The sequence below is a fragment of the Sciurus carolinensis genome, chromosome 9, assembly GCF_902686445.1.
Source record: "Sciurus carolinensis chromosome 9, mSciCar1.2, whole genome shotgun sequence".
NCBI classification, from domain to species: Eukaryota; Metazoa; Chordata; class Mammalia; order Rodentia; family Sciuridae; genus Sciurus; species Sciurus carolinensis.
This window is the reverse complement of record NC_062221.1, coordinates 53,057,844-53,082,166: the sequence shown is the minus strand read 5'-3', so window position 1 is coordinate 53,082,166 and position 24,323 is coordinate 53,057,844. Positions and strand designations below refer to the sequence as shown.

At 35.3% G+C, this 24,323-nt stretch overlaps 1 long non-coding RNA gene across 1 annotated transcript in view; it reads left to right on the top strand.

Moving 5' to 3' along the window:
• Positions 1-22,859, top strand: part of LOC124993478 (uncharacterized) — an 85,915-nt gene extending 63,056 nt beyond the window's left edge. The window contains exons 2-3 of the long non-coding RNA XR_007110318.1: positions 21,110-21,230; positions 21,626-22,859. This is a non-coding gene — a long non-coding RNA (uncharacterized LOC124993478). The remainder of the gene's footprint in view (positions 1-21,109; positions 21,231-21,625) is intronic.
• Positions 22,860-24,323: the final 1,464 nt, after the last annotated feature.

Below are 24,323 nucleotides of genomic sequence, written 5' to 3'. Positions count from 1 at the left end.
CCACATCTCCAGGCTCTCAAGCTTTAGGTAGCTCCAGGAACTAAGGTGGCAGAACTGAGGGTGATCTGTCCATGGCCTTGGAATTAAAGAGCTGAATGGAATATATTAGTTTTTTTTTTTTTTTTTTTCTAAAAAGCATTAAAGAGCAAAAGAAAAAAAAAAACACAGTAAACAATTAAGGTGCTGAGATCTAGTAGACGGTGGAAACTCAGAATGTGAATACAATCCTTGATTACTTTTATGATTTAGAAGAGGCAATAATAAGGCTGATCTAGGAGTGTCAGATCCAAATCTAGGGCACAGAAAGGATGTGTGTCCTGCTAAATGACACCTGCCCTTACTTCTTGGATTGCAATTATAGCTTGAAAATAGAACTGGAAGTAAACCATTTTTTTCTGGTCCTATGGGCAGCTTGGAAAATCCCAAAGTGATCAGATGTCTAGTGCCTCCAGGAACCTTAAAGGGAGCAAATGAAAATGACATCTGGAGGATTATGATGCTACTTTTGCCCTTAAAATTTCTATATAAATAAAATTTTAACTCATATTAGACTTCATAAGTTAAAGATGCATTTTGGAAGTTCTAGGGGAATCACTAATAAAAGAAATCTAAAAGAGTATCTTTCAAACAAACAGGGAAAATAGCAGAAAAACAAGATGAAACAAAATCAGGAAATCACTACACAAGAAGGCAAAAGAGGAGAGTGAGAAAAAGGAACATAGAGTCAGCACACATATAGAGTTTGCAGTAAGATGGTAAACATAGTAATTACATTAATAATAAATGGATTAAGTGATCTCGTTAAAAAACTGTATATGATTGAAGATACACATATGCATATTACATATATTTATATATGTAATTTTTCAAGCAATATAGCTAAAGTATAGATATGGTAAGATACAGAAAAATTGAAAGTAACATACTAATCCCTCCCCTCTCCCCAGTTTGTTTTAAAATGAGAGCAGCTCTGTGTGTGTGTGTGTGTGTGTGTGTGTGTGTGTGTGTGTATTTTTAGTATGGGGACTGAATTCAGGGGCGCTCTACCACTGAGTCACATCCCCAGCCCTTTTAACTTTTTATCTTGAGATAGGGTCTCACTAAGTTGCTTAGGGTCTCACTAAATTGCTGAGGCTGGCCTTGAACTCGCAATCTTCCTGTCTTACCTCCTGAGTTGCTGGGATTACAGGCAAGTGTCATTGCACCTGGCTACAGCTATATATTAATATCAGATAAAAAAAGAATTTAGTAAGAGAACATTGATAGAGTTAAAGGGCTTTACTTCATAATGGTAAAAAGATTAAACTTGCCAAAGAAGATATGGCAGTTCTATATGTGTATATGTGCATTTTTTTTTTTTTCAGTACTGGGGATCAAATCCAGAGCACTGTGCATTGCTAGGCAAGTGCTGTACCACTGAGCTACATCCCAAGCTGTTCTCATGTTTTTAATATGATGATGTCAATATGTATAGAGCAAACCCAGGCATAACTACAAGGAGAAACAAATTCATCATCATAAAAAAGGTTTCAATACATCTTTTTCACTCAGTGATAAAGCAAGAACAATTAACACATTTGACCAAACAGACATATCTACAATACTGCATTGAGTATTGCACATTGAACATGCTTTTCAAAGTTATGGAGAATATTTACAAAATCAACAATATACAGAATAAAAGTTTTAACAAATTAAAAAAGAGAACCGAAATCATGTAGAATATATTCTGTAGTACAATATATTTATACTTGAAGTTAATAACGAAAGATAAATTTAGAAAATTTCCATTTGTTTAGAATTTAATCAGTATGCTTCTCACAAGGGAACCTAGAAAATAGTTTTACCTGAATACTTTTGAAAATGCTACAAATTAGATATCTTAAGATTTTGGTTAGATCAATACCTAGCAGAAATTTTATTGCCTTGAGTATATATAAAAAGAAAGGGAAATGGGAGGGGTACTAAAACTTTTTTAGCCATACATCAATCTCAGGAAGTTAGAAAACAATAGAAAAGTGAATTCACAGAAAGAGAAAGGGTAGAAATTAAATGGATGAGAACTTTAATGATATAGAAAACAAATATTTAATAGAAAAGATTAATAAGGCAAAAAGGTAGTTTTTGGAAAACTAATACAATAAATTAACTTCTGAAGGGATTTATCAAGAGAAAGAGAAAAGAAACAAATAACCAATATTGGGAATGAAAAACTGCCAATCATGCTAGCATTAAAAAGATTATAAGAAGAAAAAATAATAACTTTATGTTGCAAAATTGAAAATTCAGCTAAAATGTTCAGATTTCTAGAAAAATAGCAAATTTACCAAAACGAAAACACACACAAAACAGAAAGTTCAAATAATTCTATAAAGAAATGAAATCCTTAAATTAAAGCTCTTACTAAAAAGAAGATTGTAAATCTGATTGATTTAACTGGAGGGTTCTACCAAATAATTAAGGGGAAAAAAATGCCAATATACTATGGGTTCTTTCCTGGTATAAAGAAAGTGGTACACTATGCTAGTCAGTTTTCTGTCACTGCAACAGAATACCTTAGAAAATTAAGTTATAAAGAGAAAATGTTTATTCTGACTCACGGTTTTGGAGGCTCCAGTTCATGATGGATTGGCTCCTTTGCTTTTAGGCCTGTGGCAAGGCTAATATCATGGTTGGACCACATGGTGGAGCAAAACCACTCATCATGAAAACTAAGAGAAGGAGTAAAAGAGACTCAGGTTCCATATTTCTCTTCAAGGGCATGCCCTCATGACCTAAGAACCTTCCATAAGAACCTACCTCCTAAAGGTTCTACCCCCTCCCAATAGTGCCACCTTGGAGATCAAGTCTTTAACACATGGACTTTTGGAAGTCACTTAAGATGCAATATATAGCATAAACTTTTCAATTAATTTCAGGAAACTAACATAACCTTGTACTAATACCTAATGTGGGCAGAACACACACAAAAAGGAAAACTTAGACTATTTTCACTTATGGAAATAGTTGCAAGACTTCTAATAAAATATTGATAGACTAAATCCAGCAATATAATATATACAAAAATAAAAGTGTTGCTTAACATTGAGTTAATAAATGTGAATATTCATATTGAAAGGAAGTCAGTTTCCATTGCTATAATGAAATACCTGAGATAATCAGCTTAAAAAAGAAGGATAGTTTATTTTGGCTCATGGTTTTAGAGGTTTCAGTCCATTGCTGGTTGGCCCCTTGCTTTTGAGTCAATTGTAAGGCAGCACATCATGGTAGGAATACATGGTGGAGTGACCTACTTACCTCATGGTGGCCAGGAAGCAAATGAGAGGAAGATGTTGGGTTTCTAATATCCCCTTGAAGGGTATACCTCTAATGGCTGGACGATCTCCCAGTGGGTTCCACCTTTTAAAGGTTCCACCACCTAAAGATTCCTAATAGTTCCACAGGCTGGGGACTAAGCCTTTAACACATGGTCCACTTGGGGACACTTATCCAAACCATAATACAGATGATATAAGTCATATAATCAATTGATCAATCAAATATTTGATAAAATCCAACATTTGTCCCTAATTTTAAAAAGTGTTTTTGAAATCTAGGATTAGAAAATAACATTTTTAGGATAAAGATTATCTAAAACAAAACAAGAACTAATGAAATGTTGAAACCTTCTCTTTTAGATCAGTGTGTTTATCGTGTTTTTAATTTTCTATAGCTTATGATGTGTTGATATCTTGAAAATCTTGCTGCCTAGGGAGACACTTTCCTCATTCGGCTGGCAAGTTCCTAAAATTAGTAGATAGTAGACAACTGGCTGAATGTGGTGGTGTGCACCAGTAGTTCTCAGCTACTTTGAAGGTTGAGGCAAGAGGATAATTTGAGTCTGGGCATTTTGAGGCCAACCTGGGCAACAAAAGGACCCTGTTTCAAAAGAAAAAAAAAAAATTAATTGGGAATATGGTTTTATATGTAAGTTAACCACCCCTGGGTTAGTTAGCCTTTCATCCCTGTAACAAAATACCTGATATGATCAACTTAAATAAGGGGAAGGTTTATTTTTGCTCATGGTTTCAGGGGTTTCATGTTCTCTCGGCCCTGGTGCTTTGGGCCTATGGTAGCACAGTACATCAGAATAGCTGTGCATGGCAGAGGAGGCCTGTTCAGCTCATGGCAGCCACGAGAGAGAGGGGAGAGAAAGGGGTAGAGTCCCAGTATGCCCTTCAGAGGGCATAACCTCCTCCCAGTGACCTAACTTCCTCCCCCAAGGCCTTAACTTCCTAAAGGTTCCACCACTCCCAGTGGTGCCACGGGCTGGGGACCAAGCCTTCAACACAGGGACCTTGGGGATCCTCAAAATCCAAACTATAGCAGCTCCTTTTATCTAACTCCCACATATCACAAGCATATTCCCCTAGCTTCAATGTTCTTAGAACCAGGTACCAGGAAAGAAGGTACCCTACGGGTAGCTCTCCACAGCTCAAAGTCTGTTATTCCCTATTCAGAGAAGCCAGTCTTTTCTGGGGGCAGTGCTGGGGGTTCAACACAGAGCTTCATGCAACTAAGCACATGCTCTACCACAGAGCTATGCCCCCAGCATAGCCAGTCTTCAACAGTGTCCTTTTCCCCTGCCTTGTCTTTCCTGAGGAAATCCCAATAAAGGCTCTGGCCTAGGCTTTAGGCTTACTCCTGCTTCTGTCCCTGACCAAATCTGGTGCTCCTTGGTGGATCTAGGTGACATGATGTGTTCCCTTCTCCTGGTGGATAGATCTGTTCTTTCAATGGCATCAACCTCTCTGTGTTGTTACCTTCATAAATTAAAATCCCATGGGTACAAATGAGACAATCAGGAAAATACAAAGATGCCTACTGTTATATTTCCATTAATAATTTAGCTGAGTCCCAGAAAAATCAGATAAAAAAAGAAATGTGTAGAATACTTTGTCAGTATTCCTGAGGAATTGATTCCAGAATTCCCTGATACCAAAATGTACAGATGGGTAAGTATATTACATAAGTCCCTTACATAAAATGCCATAGTATTTTCATATAACTTTCACACATCCTTACCTAAAGTACCTACTGAACTATAATTCTTCTTTTTTCTTCTATTATTTTAAATCATCTTCAGATTTACTTATAATAACTGATACAATCTAAATTCTATATAGATATTTGTATTGTTGAGGGGGAAAGAAAGTAGAAAGTCAGTACATGTTCAGTATAGATGAAAATTTTTCTTTTGAATATTTTTGATCAGTGGTTGGTTGAATTCATGGAAGTGAAACTCATGGATATTGAAGGGCTGTGTAAGGATTGGAAAGAAAGAAATGAAGCATTCATTATTATTATTATTATTATTATTATTATTATTATTATTAAGAACTGGCTATGTGAAATAATAGATGGCAGGTTTTGAGCTATAGGGGGCTACCCTGTAGCCTGGCACCTGGCCCTGGGAATATTGAAGCCAAGGGAGATGTGCTTGGTATGTGAGAGTGAGATAAAGGGAGTTGCTACTGTTTGGATCTTGAATATCCTCCAAATGTTCAAGGGGTGTAGTTCAGTGATAGAACACTCATCTAGCATGCATGAGGCACACGGTTTGATCCTCAGCACAGAAAAAAAGAGATAGGATTATGACAGAAAATCCAAAAGAACTTATGAATGCATTATTATAAAACCAATTTCAATAGTGGATACAAAATTAATACAAAAATTAATTACATTTCTACATATCGGCAACCAATATTTAGAAAATGAAGTAATATACCATTTGAATAGCACAAGTCATATATGCTTGGGTTTAAATCTATGAGTATTGGGAATCTTTGTGAAGAAAACTATAAAACTTGAAAGAAAATAAAGGCAACTTAAGTGTTTATGGATTTGATAACCCAATGTTTTAAAAAATGTTAATACTCTCCAAATTACTATAAAATTTCACCTGTAATCCTAGTGAAAAGTAGCAACACCATTTTTCTGTGTGTGTGAATGTAAAACTTGACAAGCTAATGCTAAATTTATATGGAAATGCACAGGGGTGGAAATAGTCAAGATACTTTTAATCAAGAAGACCAATATGGGAAGACTTGCTTTACCTAATGCTAACACTTAAAAGTATTAATAATTATAAAACATTGTTTTGCTAAAATGATAGACAAGTGAACATAATAGAGTTGAAGCATTCATACAAGTGCTTATGAATTGATTATTGATTAGTATTATTGCATAGTATTAGGAAAAGAACTATCTTTTAAATAAAAGGTACAAAAACTGGTTTCTTGGAAAGGACAATACTTAAACATCTCTTAGTAACAGACTGGGAAAAGGCAGTTGCACTCAGCAAGGAAAGGAAAGAAATGGTTATGGTATTGTCTAGATTGTTTGATTCCAATTAAAATCTGAGAAGAAATTATTCTTGACTGGTTTAGAATTCAGGGGTAAAAACATGGAACCATGTTATTTGATAAATTCTCTCTCTTAAATAGGGTTACAGTCTAGGAAAGAGTTGTTATTCCAGAAGTGTGGCTTGTTAATTGGTGACACTAAAGTTTAAGAATACCTGAGGAAAATAAAAATTAATAATTCTAAAAACACCAAAAAGGTACAAAGACAAATGAGCCATAAATGAAAGATGATGCAGAGGAGGCAAAGAGAAGGAACAGAAGGAGAAGGAGGGAGAAAAAGAAAGGAAAGAAAGGAACTGGATCCATAATGTACATCACGACAAAAGTTAATTTTAGGTGGAAAGTAGAACTCAATGTCAAATGCAAAACAATAAGCTTTTTAAAGAGAATCTAGGAGAATATATTTAGCAAAAGATATTTTAAAATAAGGCACAGGGAAAAAAAGATAGTTAAAATTTACTACATGTGTCAGAAAACACATGAAGTCACAGTAAGAGAAGGAAAAGGAAAACCATAGAGAGGGAGAACACTCTTGAAACACATTTGATAGGGAAAGGGCCATATTCCAAATATAAAAAGACCTTCCACAGTTCAATAGGGGAAAATAAGAAAGACACCCTAATGGAAAATGGATAATTGGACTAAGCTCAAGTCAGAATATCTGAATGGCCAATGAATATATGTAAAGGTTTTTAAACTCATTAGTAATTAGGATCATGCAAATTAAAACTATTGATAGGTACAATTTCATACTGATCAGACTGCATAAAGTTAAAAGTTGATGGAGATGTGGAACAATGGAAACTTTCACATACTACTGATAGAGTGGGAGGTGGTGAATTGATGTACCCATTTTAGAAAATTATCATCATCCAGTAAAGTTGTAGATTTATATAATTTATTACTAAAAAAATACCTCTTCTAAGACAATATCCTACAGAAATGTGTGCTTATGTTTATCAGAAAAACATGTGCAAGAATATTTATAGTAGTATTAATGGAAAGATCTTCAAATTAGAACAAACTAAATACACATTAATAATGGAAGGGGTAAATAAATCATGGTATATTCTTAAAATGAAATACTATACAGCAAGAAAAAAGTGAAGGAACAACAACCACAACATGGACATAGATGAATTTTATGTATATAATTTGAGATGCAAAAAAAACCCACACATACTTAGAAATATTAGGTCAAAAATAGTATGAATGACTATTCAAAAATAGTCAAAACTAACTTATATAGGTTAGGGATTCATACTTGGATAGTAACACTATAAAGTAAAGCAGGGGAATGATTTCAGCAGTCCTCCCTTATCCACGGGGGAACAGGTTCCAAGGCCCACAGAGCATGCCCAGAGCTGAGGATGGTACCGAGCCCTGTGTGTACGAGGCTTTCTCCCAGGCATATGTACCTGTAGTTAATTTGTAAATTAGGTGTATTAAGAGATGAACAATCATAATATTATAATGGAAGAATTATAACAATGTACTATAATAAAACTTATGCAAATGTGGTCTCTGTCAAAATATCCTGTTGACTGGACCCACCCTTCCTGTGGTGACCTGGGTTGACCCCGCGCCAGGGTGATGAGGGAGTCCAGGTAAATGTGAGCTGCGGTGGCAGGCGTTGTGATGGGGCAGTGGGGTTACTGTTAAATTTACTGCATGTGTCAGAAAACACATGAAGTCACAGTAAAGAGAAGGAAAAGGAAAACCACAGAAAGGGAGAACACTCCTGAAACACATCTAATAGGGAAAGGGCCACATTCCAAACATAAAAAGACCTTCCACAGTTCAATAGGGGAAAATAAGAAAGACACCCTAATGGAAAATGGAGAATTGGACAAAGCTCAAGTCAGAATATCTGGGTTATTGTGTAAAGGTTTCTCAAACACCGACTCTGGTACCCCAGAGACAATCCACCTGATCACTGAGCTGGTTACCAAGTGACTCCTGGGTGGTTAGTGAATGCAGGGCAGGTATGCCAGACGGAGGAATGATTCACATCTCTGGTGGGACAGTGTGAGATTTCATCGTGCTATTCAGAAAGGTGCACAATTAAAAACTTGTGAATTGTTTATTTCTGGTATTTTCCATGTAGTGTTTTTGAATCACAGTTGACTGCAGGTAATTTAAATGGTGGAAAATGAAATCTTGTCTAAGACAGGAGTCTATATTGCATTATCAAATTCAGAAGGGTTGTTAGGGCAGGAGTAAGTGGGTCAGGGCATTCCTAGGATTTTTGCCCAGGTTCCAGAAGGTGGTAAGCTGCAAATATATTCCAATCCATATCTCCATTGATGATTACAATAGTGTGGCACCTTCAGCGGGTATTGAGTGGAATTCTCTTTTATTATAATGCAGTCGTGAAATAAAATCTTAGGGGCATGATATTCATGATATTCTGCCTATCAGTAAAGGAGAAGAATTAATCTGGAGTATGCAGGATCCCATCTGGAAGGACCGATGGCATCTAAAGAGGCTCTGTCCAGTTAAAGGATCCCATTTGATACAAAACAGGGAGTTATGATGTTGGTGCCAAATAAAACTTGGTGCATTTCACAGTTTCTCATAAGACTCATCTTGCATAGGAGGTGATCATGTAATCATTTGGCCTACGTATTTTAGGATACTTTTGATTTCAGATGTTTGTATATTGTGCCTGTACCTGAATAGATAGGTATCACTTGGTGAATTATGTTTTTAATCTGTACATGTTTTGTGTTTCTCTTCATGTGATTCGTTGTCAAAATGATTTCATTAAATATGTGTATAAAAAGGGTTTTATTTACATCTCTTGAATAACTTCCAAATAAATAAATAAATTCACATTTGAGGAACAAATCTTTGAGAGATCAGGATATTCTGACTGTTAGTTCAGAAACTTGGATCAACAGTCACCTCATCCCTGAAGATCATGGTCTGGTTTCTCCATGCAGAATAATTTCCCCAGCTGGAGCAGTGCAGCCTGAGCGCAGTATGAGGTCTTCCTAGCCACAAGAAATCATGGACATGAAATTTTTAAAACTGGGATGCAGGATTTGAGCTGCACATGTGCTGCCCATAACCTAAAACTAAATAGAGGATTAAATCAAAGCTAATGACAACTTAGATGGTAAATGAGTACTTAGAATAGTTTTTAGGTCATAAGTTTTGTAAAAGACATCTTATCTGTGTTGCTAAAATACCTAGTCTTTTCTTTTCTCCTTACTAATTTTTCTCCTTAATTCTCTCGAGGCCTATAATTTTCTGTGAGCCTCAGAACATATTGTAAGAAACAATATGGTTTTACTTGGGAGCAGGTAGGTAGGGGTGTGGCCGTGTGGATGTGGGAGGGAAAAAATAGTATTCATCTTAATGTGGTTACTGTTGTAGTTCAACTCAGAAGTGATGATGGAAATAATGAGGACAATAATAATGGCTTTAAATATGATTTGGCAGCAATTTTATTTGTTGTGCCATAAAATGGCTGGCCCATGCTGTATATGAAGATTTAGGAATAAACTTTGAAAGCATGCTCAGGAGGCATGCATGGTAATCCCATTATCTGATAACAGGATTTGTGCACATACCTCCCACATGCGGCCCAAGTAACCCACCCTTTTAGTATTGCTGTGAAATGCAATTTGTGTGCAGATGAAAAGTTTACAGAACATGGGCCCATGCCACGATGCTCAACAAAGCCAGCGCGCTGTGTGGCAAGGTTTCTGAACTCGACCCCTGTCGCTCCTGTGGTCTCCCTCCTTATTGATTTCCATCCCTTGGCCAAACTGGCTTTGTGGTGGTCTGCATCAACCCAGAAACTTTGAAAAATGAGCTAATCAAATTGGCGCAGCAGAGATCCACCCTGAATTTCTAGGAGGTTTAGAGACATGCCATGCACAGGAAGTCTGAGGAGATGACCAGGTCAAGCAGGGGGTGGCAGAATGTAAGGGTTAAGAAGTTTCATTAATTATTTTACAGAATTGTCCACAAAGATAGGTAAAGCCGAAACCAGAGGAAAATGTTTGCGGGATTACAGCATAGATTCTGCTTTTAAAATAAGGTCCTTCTATTCATATTTTAGGGCTTTGGTTCACATGGTCTGCCTACCTTCCTTTTTGATAGAGCTCACAATAACTGGCATAAATCTTCACATAAATATACCAAGAGCAACAGATGTTAGAGACAGAAGCTGCTGTGAAAATATGGAAAAGAATATGCTATTCTATTGCTTGTGAGGGAAGAAGCACACTCACACCCTTATATTCCAGAAAAAAAGATTAATTCACACATTGATATGTGAATTTGGTTCTTCCCAACCAACTAATAAAGAAGGGAAAGTGATTTTAATTGGATATATTTATGTCAACCTTTGCTCATCAAAAAGTGTGATTGTGGTTTAAATAATGTATTAGTATTCAATATACAATATATTTAGCAATCATTGCAGGGCAAAAAGATTTAGTTAGGAGAAAATATTAAATCCTAAGGATAGCGTGAAACTTGGGTATAGGGACTTTGTGAGTACCGGGTGGGAAAATATGCTATGTGAGGCCTTTTTCTTTCCATGTATATTTTGGAATTGGAGTGTCTATTTCTATGTAAAAACCTGCTGCAAACTTGCTTAGGAATGAGCTGAATATGTAGGTCTGTTTGCAAGAAATTGATATCTGAATAGTATTGAGCATGCTACTAGTTGACCTCAGTATATTTATTTAGTTCTTTAATTTTTCTTAACAGTGTTTTATACTTTTTAAGTATATAGCTTTTGCTGTATTTGTTGGACTTATCCCTAAATGTTTTGTCTTTGATGGTATTATAAATAATTCTGCTTTTATATTTTGATTTCCAATTTTTCACTGCTAATATATAGAATCACAACTTACCTTTTTAATAGTGATCTGATATCCTGCAACCTTGCATGATTTCTACATATTTTGAAGCCTACATGTTTTGAAATGTTATATTTTATTTACTGTTAAATTGTTCCCCAAACTACCTCCTGCTCTAGAAGATTTTTTTCTTTTTAGTTTTTCTTTGTTCTTTTTAGTTATACATGACAATAGAATGTATGTTGACTTAGTATACATACATAGAGTTTAACTTCCCATTCTTGTGGTGATGTGGAGTTACAGTGGTCAGGTATTCATATATGAACATAGAAAAGTTATGTCTGATTCATTCTCTTTAGTAGATTTTTTAAGGATTTTTCCTATATCGAAAGTTGTGGCTTCTGTAAATAAAGAGAGACATTTCTTTGTTTCCAATATGTATGCCTTTTTGTTTCTTGCTTTATTCTATGATGTCCTTTATGATACAGAGTAGCAACAGTGAGAGTGAACGTCCTTGTCTTGTTCCTCATTTTTATTTTTTTGAACTGGGGATTGAACTCAGGGCCCTCAACCACTGAACCCCATCCCCAGCCCTATTTTGTATTTTATTTAGAAACAGGGTCTCACTGAATTGCTTAGCGCTTCACTTTTGTTGAGACTGGCTTTTAACTCACAATGCTCCTGCTCAGCCTCCTTGGCTGCTGGGTGTGCCACTGTTCCTGGCTTGTTCCTGATCTTACATGGAAAATATTCAGCTTTTTATCAGTTTTTTAAAAATAATTTTTAGTTTTCAGTGAACCTTTATTTAATTAATTTATTCATATGTGGTGCTGAGGATCGAACCCAGGGCCTCACACATGCCAAGCAATCGCACTACACTGAACCACAACCCCAGCCCATCAGCTTTTTATCATTAAGTATGATGATTAATTGTAAATTTTTTTGTAGAAGTACTTTATTAATTTCTACCTTAGGACATTGGAAAAGAAGAGCAAATTAGGCCCAAAGTAAGCAGAGAAAGGGAAAAAAAACTAGAAGAACAGAAATAAGTGAAATAGGAAACAAAAGTAGTAGAGGAAAATCATTGAAATCAAAATCAGGTTATTTGAGGAGATCCTTAATATTAATAAGCATCTAGCTAGAGTAAGGGAAAACAAAAGAGAAGATGTGAATGGTCAGTACCAGGTATGAAAAAAGGGACATTACTACCAGCCCTATAGACATTAAAAGGATAATAAATTTAACACCACATACGACTTGCACATAAATTTGGCAACTTAGGTGAAATAGGCAAATTCCTTGAGGATACAAAATTAAAAGTTTATGACAGAAGAAACTGTCATATATATATATTTATAATATAAATATATAAATTTTTATATAGGAATATAAATATATTCCTATATATATTGATACATGTAGTGAAAGCCTTCCTACATGAAATATTTTTTATCTGTTCTTGCATCACTTTTAGTAAGTTATGTTTTCCAAGGAATTTGTTCATGTTATTGGCATAAGTTATTCATTGCATCCTTTAAATTTAATTTTAAGATATCAGTGGTATTTGTAGTAATAATTCCTCTTTTATTCCTGGATACTATAGTTTGTGTGTTCTATCTTCTATGTTGCATATCTGTTTTTTGCTATGTTCATTTTTGGTTTTACATTTATTGTTTTATTCTTTTAATTTTCTTCACATTATTTTGCTGTCCTTTACCTAGCTCCTTGAGAATGAATGCTTAGATAATTGATTGCTTAGATAATTGATTTTTCAATCTCTTTTCTAATTTAAGTATTTAAATATATAAATGCCCCTTGTAAATCTGGTTTTGTATGTAACCTACATGTTTTGAAATGTTACATTTTATTTATTGTTTAGTTGAAAATATTTTTAAATCACCACTGTGATTTGTTCTTTGATCCATGGGTAATTTAAATCTGTGCTGTTTCATTTCTAAGCATATAGATATCTCCAACTAATTATTTTTGTTATTTATTTCTAGTTATATTCCTCTGTAGTCAGAGAACATATTCTAATGTAACATTTTAAAGTTCGTTAAGACTTGCTTTAAGGCAGAATAGATAGCCAAATATTTTTGTAGAATATTCTAGGTACAATTCGTATTCTGCATTTGTGGGGGCAGTTTTCTATCCATGGTTACTAAATTCAGTTGGTTAATCATGTACATTAAATAGTATATATCTTTACTGATTTTTTTCCTTTTGTCTGTCTGTTCTATCAATACTAAGACTAAATAGTATATATTTTATTGATTTTTTTCCCTTTTGTCTGTCTGGTCTATCAATACTAAGACAAGTATTTAAAAAAATCTCTTACTGATTGTATCTTTTTTTCTCTCTTCTTAATTCTGTCATTTTTTGCTTTAAGAAATCCTGAAGTTCCATTATTATGTAATAACATTTTAATTGATCATAACTTTCTGTCCTTTACCTCATGGCGGAATGTTCTTTCTATCTTCAATAATGTTTCTTATTTTGAGTTCAGTTTTATCTGATGAAGTATGTTCCAAACATATCACTCTTTAAAGACACAGAATGAATGAAAGTAAAAACATGGAAAAAGATACACAGCTTTCTTTTGGTTAGTATTAACTTGACAAGTTTCCCCATTCTTTCACTTTTCAATCATTTTGTATCTTTTATTAAGGTTGTCTTTTATAATAATGTGTTTGAAAATTCAGTCTGACAATCTTTGTTTTTAAATTGGAAGCATTTCATCTCTTTACATTTAATGAAATTACTGATAGAATTGGATTTGTGCTCACCATCTTATTATATAGCTTTCCATTTTTCTCATTTGTTCAGTTTGTTTTACTTTTATCTTGCCTTTTAAAAAACTCGTCTTTATTTTTAGAACACTTTTTGGTTTCAGAAAAACTGAGCAGATGGTACAGAGTTCCTATATAGCCAACCCCTGCCTCTATATTCCCCTATTGTTAGCATCATATATTAGTGTTACATTTGGTATAATTAATGATCAATACTGATATGTTATTACTGAGTTCCATAGGCTATTAAAAAATACTTAGTTTTTGTCTAATGTCATTTTTCTGTTTTAGGATCTCATCCAAGATATCTAATCAGAGTTTTCATGTTTCTCTATTTCTCTGGATATTCGTGGTTTTTTTTTTTTTTTTTTTTTTTTTGGTTGGGGGGTTGCTGGGGATTGAACCCAGGGCTTTGTGCATGCACGACAAGACTCTACCAACTGACCTATATCCCTAGCCCAATATTCCCTGTTTTAAGTGACTTCAGCAATTTGAAGTCATACCAGTCCGGTATGGTGTGGATGCCCCTTTATTGTGACTTACTGTATTTTTTTTTTTTTTTAATGAATTGATTAGTGTTAAAAGTTTTTGTGAAAAAATCAGATGGAAAGTGCCACTGTCATGATATCAAGTACTATTAACATGATTTATGACTGTTGAAGTTGACCTTGCTCTCCTGGTTGAGGTAGTGTTTGTCAAGTTTCTATGCCATAAAAATATTCTTCTCTCACCTCCTTTCCTTGCCTTCTGTACTATATTCTTTGAAAGAAAGTTTCTTATCCATAGACTTTGAGAGTGGGGAGTAATGCTCCTCTTCCTTTAGGATGGAATACCTATATAATTTATTTGGAATTATTTTGTACTGGACATTTGTTTCTTTTTGCCTACCTTCATTTATTCTTTGGTTTATTTATATCAGTCTGGGCTCGCAGATATTTAACATTGGATATTTGGGGCTACAATCCAATACTACTTTATTTATTTTGTTGCTCAAATTGTTTTAGCTTTGGCCATTGGGAGCCCTTTCAGCTTATTCTGATGTCCTTTTGAAATATTCCCATCAGTGTGTGTGCAGGTGTTTGTGTGTGTGTTCGAGTTCTTTCTTTCTGGCTTTACAAGTTGCTTCAGGTTCATCTTGTTTATTTGTTGTCCCTGTTCCAGTCAGTCATTTCTTTGAGAAGTCCCGGTTTTTTTTATTTTATTGGAGGATGATATTAAAAATTATGATCTGGGGAGTAGGAGTGTTCATTGCTTCTAGGATGTTGTTCCTTTTAGGCCTTTTCAGTTTACAGAGTGAAGAAATAAAAGTGTATGTATTAATTCGCGTATATGCACATATTGATAAACATGTCTGTAAGTATCCATCTGTATCTGCGTTAATTATTATGAGTTCAGTGGCTCTAATTCTAGCCATTACTACATCCATCATTCTAGTGTCTTCCCCTTCCTTTTCTGTAAATTCCCACTTCCAAGTGAGAAAGCTGTCTCCTACCATTTGCTGTCCGTTAGCTTAATCATTCAATTCCTGTACACACATAGAGTAGGCTACTTATGTGTAGTTCCTTTTGCCTTTATTCTCACAGATGATGTTAATTTCAAGAGAAGATCAGAAGTTTTAAATTTTAATAAAGTCCAACTTACTGTTTTTTTCCTGTGCTTTTAGTATTGTATCTGAAAACATATTGCTAAACCCCAGATCACCTGTATTTTCTCTTGTGTTATCTTCTAGTGTTTTAGTTTTGTTTTACATTTAGGTCTGTGATCTACTTTGAGTCAATTTTTTCGAAAGGTGTAAAGTGTGTGTCTAGATTTCTTTTCTTTGTTTCTTTCCTTTTCTTTCTTTCTTTCTTTTTTTTTTTTTTTGCATATAATTTCTCATTGTTCCAGCACTACTTTTTGAAAAGACTGCCCTTTTTCCACTGAGTTGCCTTTTCTCTTTTCTCATTTGTCAAAGACCTTACCTTTGATTAAGTTTTTTTAAAATTTTTTTTGCGGTACTGGGGATCGAACTCAGGGCCTTGTGCTTGCAAAGGCAAGCACTCTACCAGTTGAGCTATCTCCCCAGCCCTGATTAAGTATTTTTATTATTCCATTTCTCCCTTCATTCGTTTATTAGTTATGTGTTCTTTTCTTATTATTTTAGTGGTTACCCTGAAGAGAATAGCATTTAAAAATGCTTACAGGAAAATGGGTAAGCTGAAGTTTTCTAGCATACTCTTAACAGAACACCTTTGGCAACTTCTTCCTTCCCACCTCCCTCAACCCAATGAACAAGTACAGACCATATACTGTTCACAGGTGGTTTAACACTTCCAAACACAGTGTTTCCCATCAGTTTTTAAAGGGATTTACAAAAAGTTTCATTCTACTACTTCTACTTTTAAATATATCAAGCACTTCTAAATATATAGAAAGACCAGATATTCCACATGAGAACTTGTCCCATGCACACAGCACTAGTAAGTAAAATTGCACATGTAACAATGGTTAGAATCTGAGTTATCTTCTAATATGACCATTTTTGTCCTTTAGCCTTTCCCTCCTCATTTCCTTCTATTTTCAGCTCAGTGGATAAGTACAGGCATATGACACTTAGAGATGGTTGAACAAATTCATATCCAGAAGTCACTTACAGAGGATGAGCTTTCCTATGAATTTCAACATGGATGTACAAAATGTGCTAAACTTACTAACTACTTGGCCATGCACTGGCTCTTTTTAACATCTAGAGATTAGATGTTGCAAAAATGGGACTCATTTGTCCATTATATACACTATATACACAGCAAAACAAAATGCACAAAACCTACAGAAAACTAATGTCTGAAAATGCCCAAGTATGAGCACAAATTCGCTACCTTTTGCTATTGCTTCCCCACCTCCTCTTCCACATCACTGAACACATACCAATGTGAGGATACTGCTCACAGTGGTGACTTAACAGTTCCATTCCCAAAAGACAATATTTCACATGAATCTTAATTTGCAAAGTGATATTTTACTACCTCTATGTTTAAGATACACTGAGCACTTCTAAACACCTAGACAGAATAGATGTTTCAAGGAAGGACTCAATTTGTCCACTATGTGCAGAACAGTCTTGAATAAACTGCACACATGTAACAATAGTTCTAATTTGAAAATGTCTTCAAAATATCAGCATTCTGGCTCTTCACTGACCCAATGGACTATAGTGCTCAAATTTTCAGAGGACAATCCTTCCTAGGAATTTTAACACTAAATATACAAAATTTGTTTACTAATTCTACTTTTGTCATATATTGGCAACCTCTTTAACACCTAGAAAGACTAGATGGAGATTAGGACTCATTTGTCCTTGGTATATACTACTTGCACAGCAAAGTGAAACGAAACACACAGAAGAACAGCAGTTTACTCGATTTATTGAATTTCTACATTATTGGTACTTTTGCTGTTTCCTAGGTGAGTGATTCTCAAACTTACATGTGCATGAGAATTGCCTTAAGGGTTTGTTAAAGGACAGATTTCTCAGCCCTGTCATCTGGGTTTCTGATTCAGCAGGTCTGAGAATTTGCATTTCTGACAATTTCCTAAGTGACATTGATGATGTTGACCCTGGGCTCACACTTTTGGAACTAGTGTCCTAGATAAGAAGACTTCAGAATACTTTACTTTCTTTTCTCTGACTTCTGTGCTATTGTTGTAATTTTCTATCTATCAATTATTTTCCCATAAGGCAGTTTTGTTTTGTATAATAAATAGTCACTAATGTTTACCACATTTCATCCTCTTTATTATTATTCATTTCTTCTTGCACCTTTGTTCTTCCATCTGGGATCATGTGCCTTCTGTCTGAAGACTATCCTTTAGCATTTTCCTTAATACAGGTCTGCTGGTGATGAATTCAGTCAATTTTTTGTACGTCTAAAACTACATTTTGCTTTTATCCTTGAAGGATATTTTTGGTGAATATGAAATGCCAAATTATTGCTGTTTTCTCTTAGCATATAATTTTCTGACTTTCATGGTTTCTGTTGAGGAGATGGTTGTTCGTCTCACTGTTGCTCCTAGAAGATAGTGTCTTTTCCTTTCTGGGTGCTTTAAAAATGTGCTCCTTGTCTTTGGTTTACAACTGTTTTACTCTGATGTACTGGGTTATACTTTCCTTTGTACTTAATCTGATTTGGGTTCATAGGAGTTCTTAAATGTATGGTTTGAATGAAGTCTTCCATTTAATTTGTAATATTGTTCTTTAAGCAACTTAGTGAGACCCTAGGTAACTTAGCAAGACATTGTATCAAAATATTAAAAAAAAAAAAAAAAGGGCTGGGAATGTGGCTCAGTAGTTGAGCAGCACCACTGGGTTCAATTCCTGGTAGCAAAAAAAAAAAAAAAGAAAAAGTGAAAGACATAGGACAAATTTTATTTTGGTAGGTTGAAGTTCAAATATATCAATAATCACAAAAAATATAAGTGAGTAAAACATCAGTTTTTAAAATAAGTTTTTAATATGTAGCTATACTGCTTATAATAGCCATAATAGCCATACCTAAAATATAAAAATGTGGAAAATTCAAAATAGGAACACTAAGTTGCTGAGGCTGGCTTCGAACTTGTCATCCTCCTGCCTCAGCCTCCCGAGTTCCCAGGATTACAGGCGTGCACAGCCCTGCCCAGCCTGTCTTTCACTCTTACTTCCTTGTTCCTCTTGTCTTTTAAAAATTAATTCAGTTTTTTTCTTGGTTAAATCATTATCTTAACCACATGCATTGGTTAACATAGTATATGATTTTTCTTTTAGTAATCAGTGTTGACTTTTTATCAGACATTAAATTTAAGTTTAAAGTGAGTCAATATGTAGATACTCTCCTAAAAAATATAAGGATCTTAGGCTACTACCCACTTCTGATTCAAAAGTTTGATCTTTACCTTTTAAAGTCTGTAAATTAAATCTCCTGTTCCCCTTTTTTCACTTTTCCTCCTCGTTCTTTTTGTTCTCTTTTTCATACATATGCTGTCGTCTTAGAATCATTCACATCATTACCAATTTATTCTTTTTGCATTTCAGACTTTCCTTTTGCAACAACTCTCCTTCTTATGGAAGCACCTCTTTTAGAAGTTCTTGAGCTGAAGATCTGTTGGTAGCACACTCCTCTAGGTTTTTGTTTAACTGATCATGTCTAAAGGGAAATTTTTCATTATTTCTGAAAAGATGGTTTTGCTGAATACGTAATTTTAAACTAATTAAATTTTATCAACACTTTAGAGTTACTATTTCTCTTTTATTTTCTATTGTTACTGTTGAGAGTCCAACCAACATTCCCTTTCTTTCAGGTTAATTTTAATTTCTTTTGTGGTCTACAGTTTCACTACATTGTTCATCTTGGATTTCAATTTATCTTACTTGCTAGATGTTAACTTCTTTTACTTGTGAATCAATTCTGGGCAATTCTTTGTCATTTTCTTCTCAAATGTTTCAGCTTCTCCATTATCTGTATTTCTTCTCTAGGACTCCTGATGTATATTAAAACCTTCATCTTTTAATCTCTCTTTCTTGCTGTCTATCTTAATATGTGCCTTCTTTTTTCTCTATATTGGATCCTATAGATTTCTTTCAGATATATCTTTCAGTTTGTTAATTCCCTCTTTATCCACATCTAATTTGCAATTTAAGTCATCTGTTATCTTTTCAACAATTATATTTTTATTTCTTAAAAGTTATTTTGTTTATATTATTCAAATCTGCAAGATATTCTGACAGTTTCTTAATAAATCATTTTTAATTATTTAAAAATCTATAGGATTCAGAAATATACATCTTTAATTATGTGCAGTTTATGGGCAGCAATTTTGTAGTCTGTATCTGACAATTCCAAATATCAATTCCGTCTGTTTGCAGGGACTTGCAATAATAGTGCCTTCTATTCATGTGTATTTGCTGTTTTCAGTTCTGAGCTCATATTTCTTTCCTTTTGATCTATGGGAATTTTGTGGGAATACACTGGGGAAGGTTTTCTCCAGGAAATACTTATTTTTGCTTTGCTAGGAAACAGGGGAACTACTGCCCCAGAACAATTTAGTGTCCTTTAGAAACCTGAGCTTAATATGGAACTTTCAGATGCAGTATGTGTACTTGCTTCTAGCCCAAGATTGAATTCAGCTGTATAGGTCTGGCATTGGCTTTTGTCTTTAGGTCAACCCATTTTCTCCTTTTTATTATTGCTCACTATCTTGCATTTTTAAAATTTGTTTTTGGAGGGAGTATGCTGAAGATTTCTTTTTTTTCCTTACAGATTTAGAAATGCAATAAAGGATAGGTTATTCAGGACTTTTTGTGTGTGACGGGGGGTAGGGTTCTTTCAGAAGAGTTAATCTTTCTAAACTGTTGAAAGAAGAAATCTGAAACCCTGTTTTTGGAATTTTAAAAATATAATGTTTAAAACATTTACAACTAATTCTTTAGATGAGTTTAAACAAGGTAATTCGGACAATGAAATGTATCTTACTCACCATGATCAGGCAGTGTTCCCTATAGCTCCAGTTTGTGATCTCCTCATTCACTTTATCTTGCATGAGGAATATAAACTTGCCATGGAAGGCTCGATTTAGAATGTTCAAATGAGCAATTATCTCTTAACACCAACACAAGTCATGCATACAATTTGGCAGATTGAAGATTATATACAGAAGAAACTTGAAGTTCCTTGCAAAACAAATAGAGGAGTGAGGACGTTGCTGAGTGAAAGCCAATGAGCTCCATCTCTTTAAAAAGTTAAAAAAAAATCAATGACTCGACATTAATGAGACTGGCAGTCTTTAAAGCATTATAAACATTTTCTCTTAAACCTTGAAATATCCAGAGTATACAAAGCTTTTCTGGGAATACAGCAGCTTGTAAAAATTTCTTTCAACGTGTAAGGTTGATTCTGTGGAAGTTTTGTGGCTATTTCTGAACCTATATTTAAATTTAAAAAGATTACATAAGATGGAATATCACTGATACATAAACTATAATTTCATTCTAAATAATAATCTTGATGAAATAATGAGTTTAATGTACTAGTTATATTTTCTACAATGCATAACATCTTTCTGTATGTGTCTCTCAATTCAGAAAACACCATGTTGAGCCAAGAGGAAGCTGTGGGTATCAGAATAAAGTGAGCTTGCTCTGGAAAAATACACCGCCTAGTTGTATCTGGGGCCTAGTTGGTCTGGAGAGTTTGACATTCTGGGTAAGAGACTGATTTGCAGTTGTTTCTTGACAACATACTTGGGTGCACAGAGCCTTGATACCCAGTCACTTTTAAAATGTCTCTTAAGTTCTCATAATGTGGATTATGTTCTTCTTCCCTCTCTGGGTCTCAGTTACTTCCCTAGACACTGAAGAGGCCACGTCACATGTTTGGTGTGATAAGTGATACATGTCGGTACTTAGCACAGCTCCCCCTACTGGCATACTAAACATTTGCATCAAAACAAAAAGGGATAAGTTCCTCCACTGTGGAACTGAATGAGTTTGAAACAAAATTTTGCTTCTTAAATACTGTCCAATTTATAAATTATTTTCTTTTTGGAAAAATATCTCTTTTCAGATGACTCAGTGTTTTCAAATGTTGTTCCTTTTCAGAGAATCCTGAGTTACCTCCTCGAGCACCCATAATTGAATTGATGGCTCCAGTAATCTACCTTCAAGATGAAGCCAATACCTGGGAAGATAAGGAAGAAAAATGGGAAGAAGCTCTTTGGTGACACTATTGGGGCCTCTGGGCCAACACTTGCTTCGTGTCTGAGCTTCATTTTCAGTTTATATGAGTCAATGTATTATTTTCATTCTGTAAGACTAGTTAGGATTTGGTCCCTTGTGGTAAAAAGCACCCTAATGAAAATATTTCCTATTTGAGATAATTTAAGCATCTGACTTTTGATAAAGTTTTGTCATCTCTAATGAAAACCAAAGTTCTAGGCCACACTAGAACCAGAAAACCAAGTCCACAGAACTCCAGATTTACAAAAGAATAAATTATTACATTTTAAAGGAGTTTCACAATTTTTATAGGAGGTTAACTATATGAGCCAGTTTCACTATTTAGTTTCTGCAGTAAATTAAAATGTGACTCACTTAATATATACCTTTTAAGGAACATATCAGTTGTGTTAAGTGGAAGCAAGCCTGTTCTGGACATCTGGGGGTATTTAACGTCATCTGTCTATGAAACATCTGAGGGTCTAATAGTAAGCAGCCTTTTGTGTCAAATATTTAAGATGCCTTCTGGAGTTAGTTTGAAGCTTGCAAAGACTATGAGATTTGTAGTTAGACATATCTTGTCAAGCAAATAAGAGCAAATGACCAGGCAGCGCGGACATTGTTTTTGAGGAACATATTATGTGGTGAATTCCTGGGGAGCTGTAGCAGGTGCATAATAACTCTGTGGTTCATCATGTACTATGACGGCACAGTGACCTTCTCCCCTGAACTTTAGGACTTCTGAGAAAGATAACCGTATGTCCCTGTTTTCCCAGATAGTTCCAGTTTACATTGTCATAATTATTAATAACACTCTCTACCAGTTTCTGCTTATAAGCTGCATCATTGAGGAATACCAGCACATAGTGACACACAGATCAAATTAAAATTGAGGAACAAAATAGTAGAGGAAGGAGGGACTGGACTGGCATCTGGAAAACCAGGAGAGAGACTGTAGTGATAATTATGTAGGGAGAACTTTTGTACTAAGTATCTCATAAACAAAATGGGATTTATTGTTTGGCAGTGTTAAGGGGATGTGATGAATGCTTTCTAAAAATTGTAAGCATAAAACAAATACTAAAATAAATTAAAAAAAAAAAAACCTCAGTGACAATGAATCAATGGCCACTATCATTACAGATCAATAATACAGGTTTCAGCTTCTTAGAAGCAACCTGGTTTCTTCATTATACCTCTCTTTTCCTTCTGAATCCAAACTCAGTTCTCAGTAGCCTCTGTAGCAGCCACTATTAACTGTGGAAAGCTGGCACATGAGACAACACACATGGTGCTCCTTGCCAGTTCATTTTATCTGCTCCCAAGATGTCACAGTGGGGAGGAACACAACTGTGAGTTTTGCGAGAAAATGTTTTACCCTCGGAGAGTTTGGGGGAGCAGAGGAAGACAAACAGCTTCATTCACTGTTTTCAACAAATATTTAAGTTTTAATGGAAGAAAAAGAGTTTCAACTCTTAGGTGTTAGCAGAAAAGTAACATCTGATTTTATGGTGGGGAGAGAGGAAGAGAAACAAGGCTCCTAAGAGAACAGCCTCAACCAAGTCTCCTTTAAGAAGAAAAATTGTAGTGCCCAGCTTCATCCACAAGAGGGCACTCCAAGCTCAGCACTGAACACTCCACGTTATTGTTTTCAGTGACTGGTTGTGGATGAACAAGAGCTTCCAATCTCTTCTCCATTCCTGCTAGGGATTTTGAAGTGGATAGAATTAAAAGTACATTTGTAGGACTCCGGATGAATGAGGCAAAGCCATTTTAGTATCAATTCCTAATTATTTCACATTTACAAATATAACAAATGTGTTAAATTTGAAAAGAAATTTCATCTAGATCTGTTTGGGTCTGCATCATACGAAAGATGGAGTAATTTGGAGATGATAAAGTTCTCATTAAAGCTAAAATATGGTTTATCAGAAAATTATTGTAAGCTTGTCTCAAACACTCGTGACTTCCTCTGAATATGAAATTCAGATTACATCTTGGGTAAACAACTTTAAATAAATATGTCTCCGCAAATTTTCAGTATCTTCATCCCTGCGTCTGGGACGATAACCATTCCACGTATCTGAAGGCCCTATTACATTCCCATCGCCAGCAGTGGTGGAAGTTGGGACAGCATTGCATGCACCATGAGAGAAAAGTGTACCGGGTGGCCCTTATAATTTGTTTTTTACGTTCCATAATGAAACCATCGAAGGGGCGACCTTTGCCTTACCTAGTGAATACAAAAAGTCTTTGAAGCGCAGAGGGCAGGGACGCTGGCATAAAGGCCGCCCCGCATGCTGACTCCTGTTCCCAAGGCGAGGCGTGGCAGCCCGGGTCCCACCGCGCGGAGCCCGCGAGCTGGCTCTGAGCTGGGCAGGGACGCACGGGCCGCGCTCTCCGCTTTCCACTCAGCCCGGGCAAATGGAAAGGGCTAATTGGTTTGCAACTGAACAGCGAGTTTAAAAGGAAGCGTTCAAAACCCAAGGGAGCAGAAGCCCAGATTGTGTAGCAGGCAGAGCCACGGGCGTTGAGGGTCCCCGGGGCGCAAGGGGAAGGGGCGGGCCGCCGGGCCGCGCGC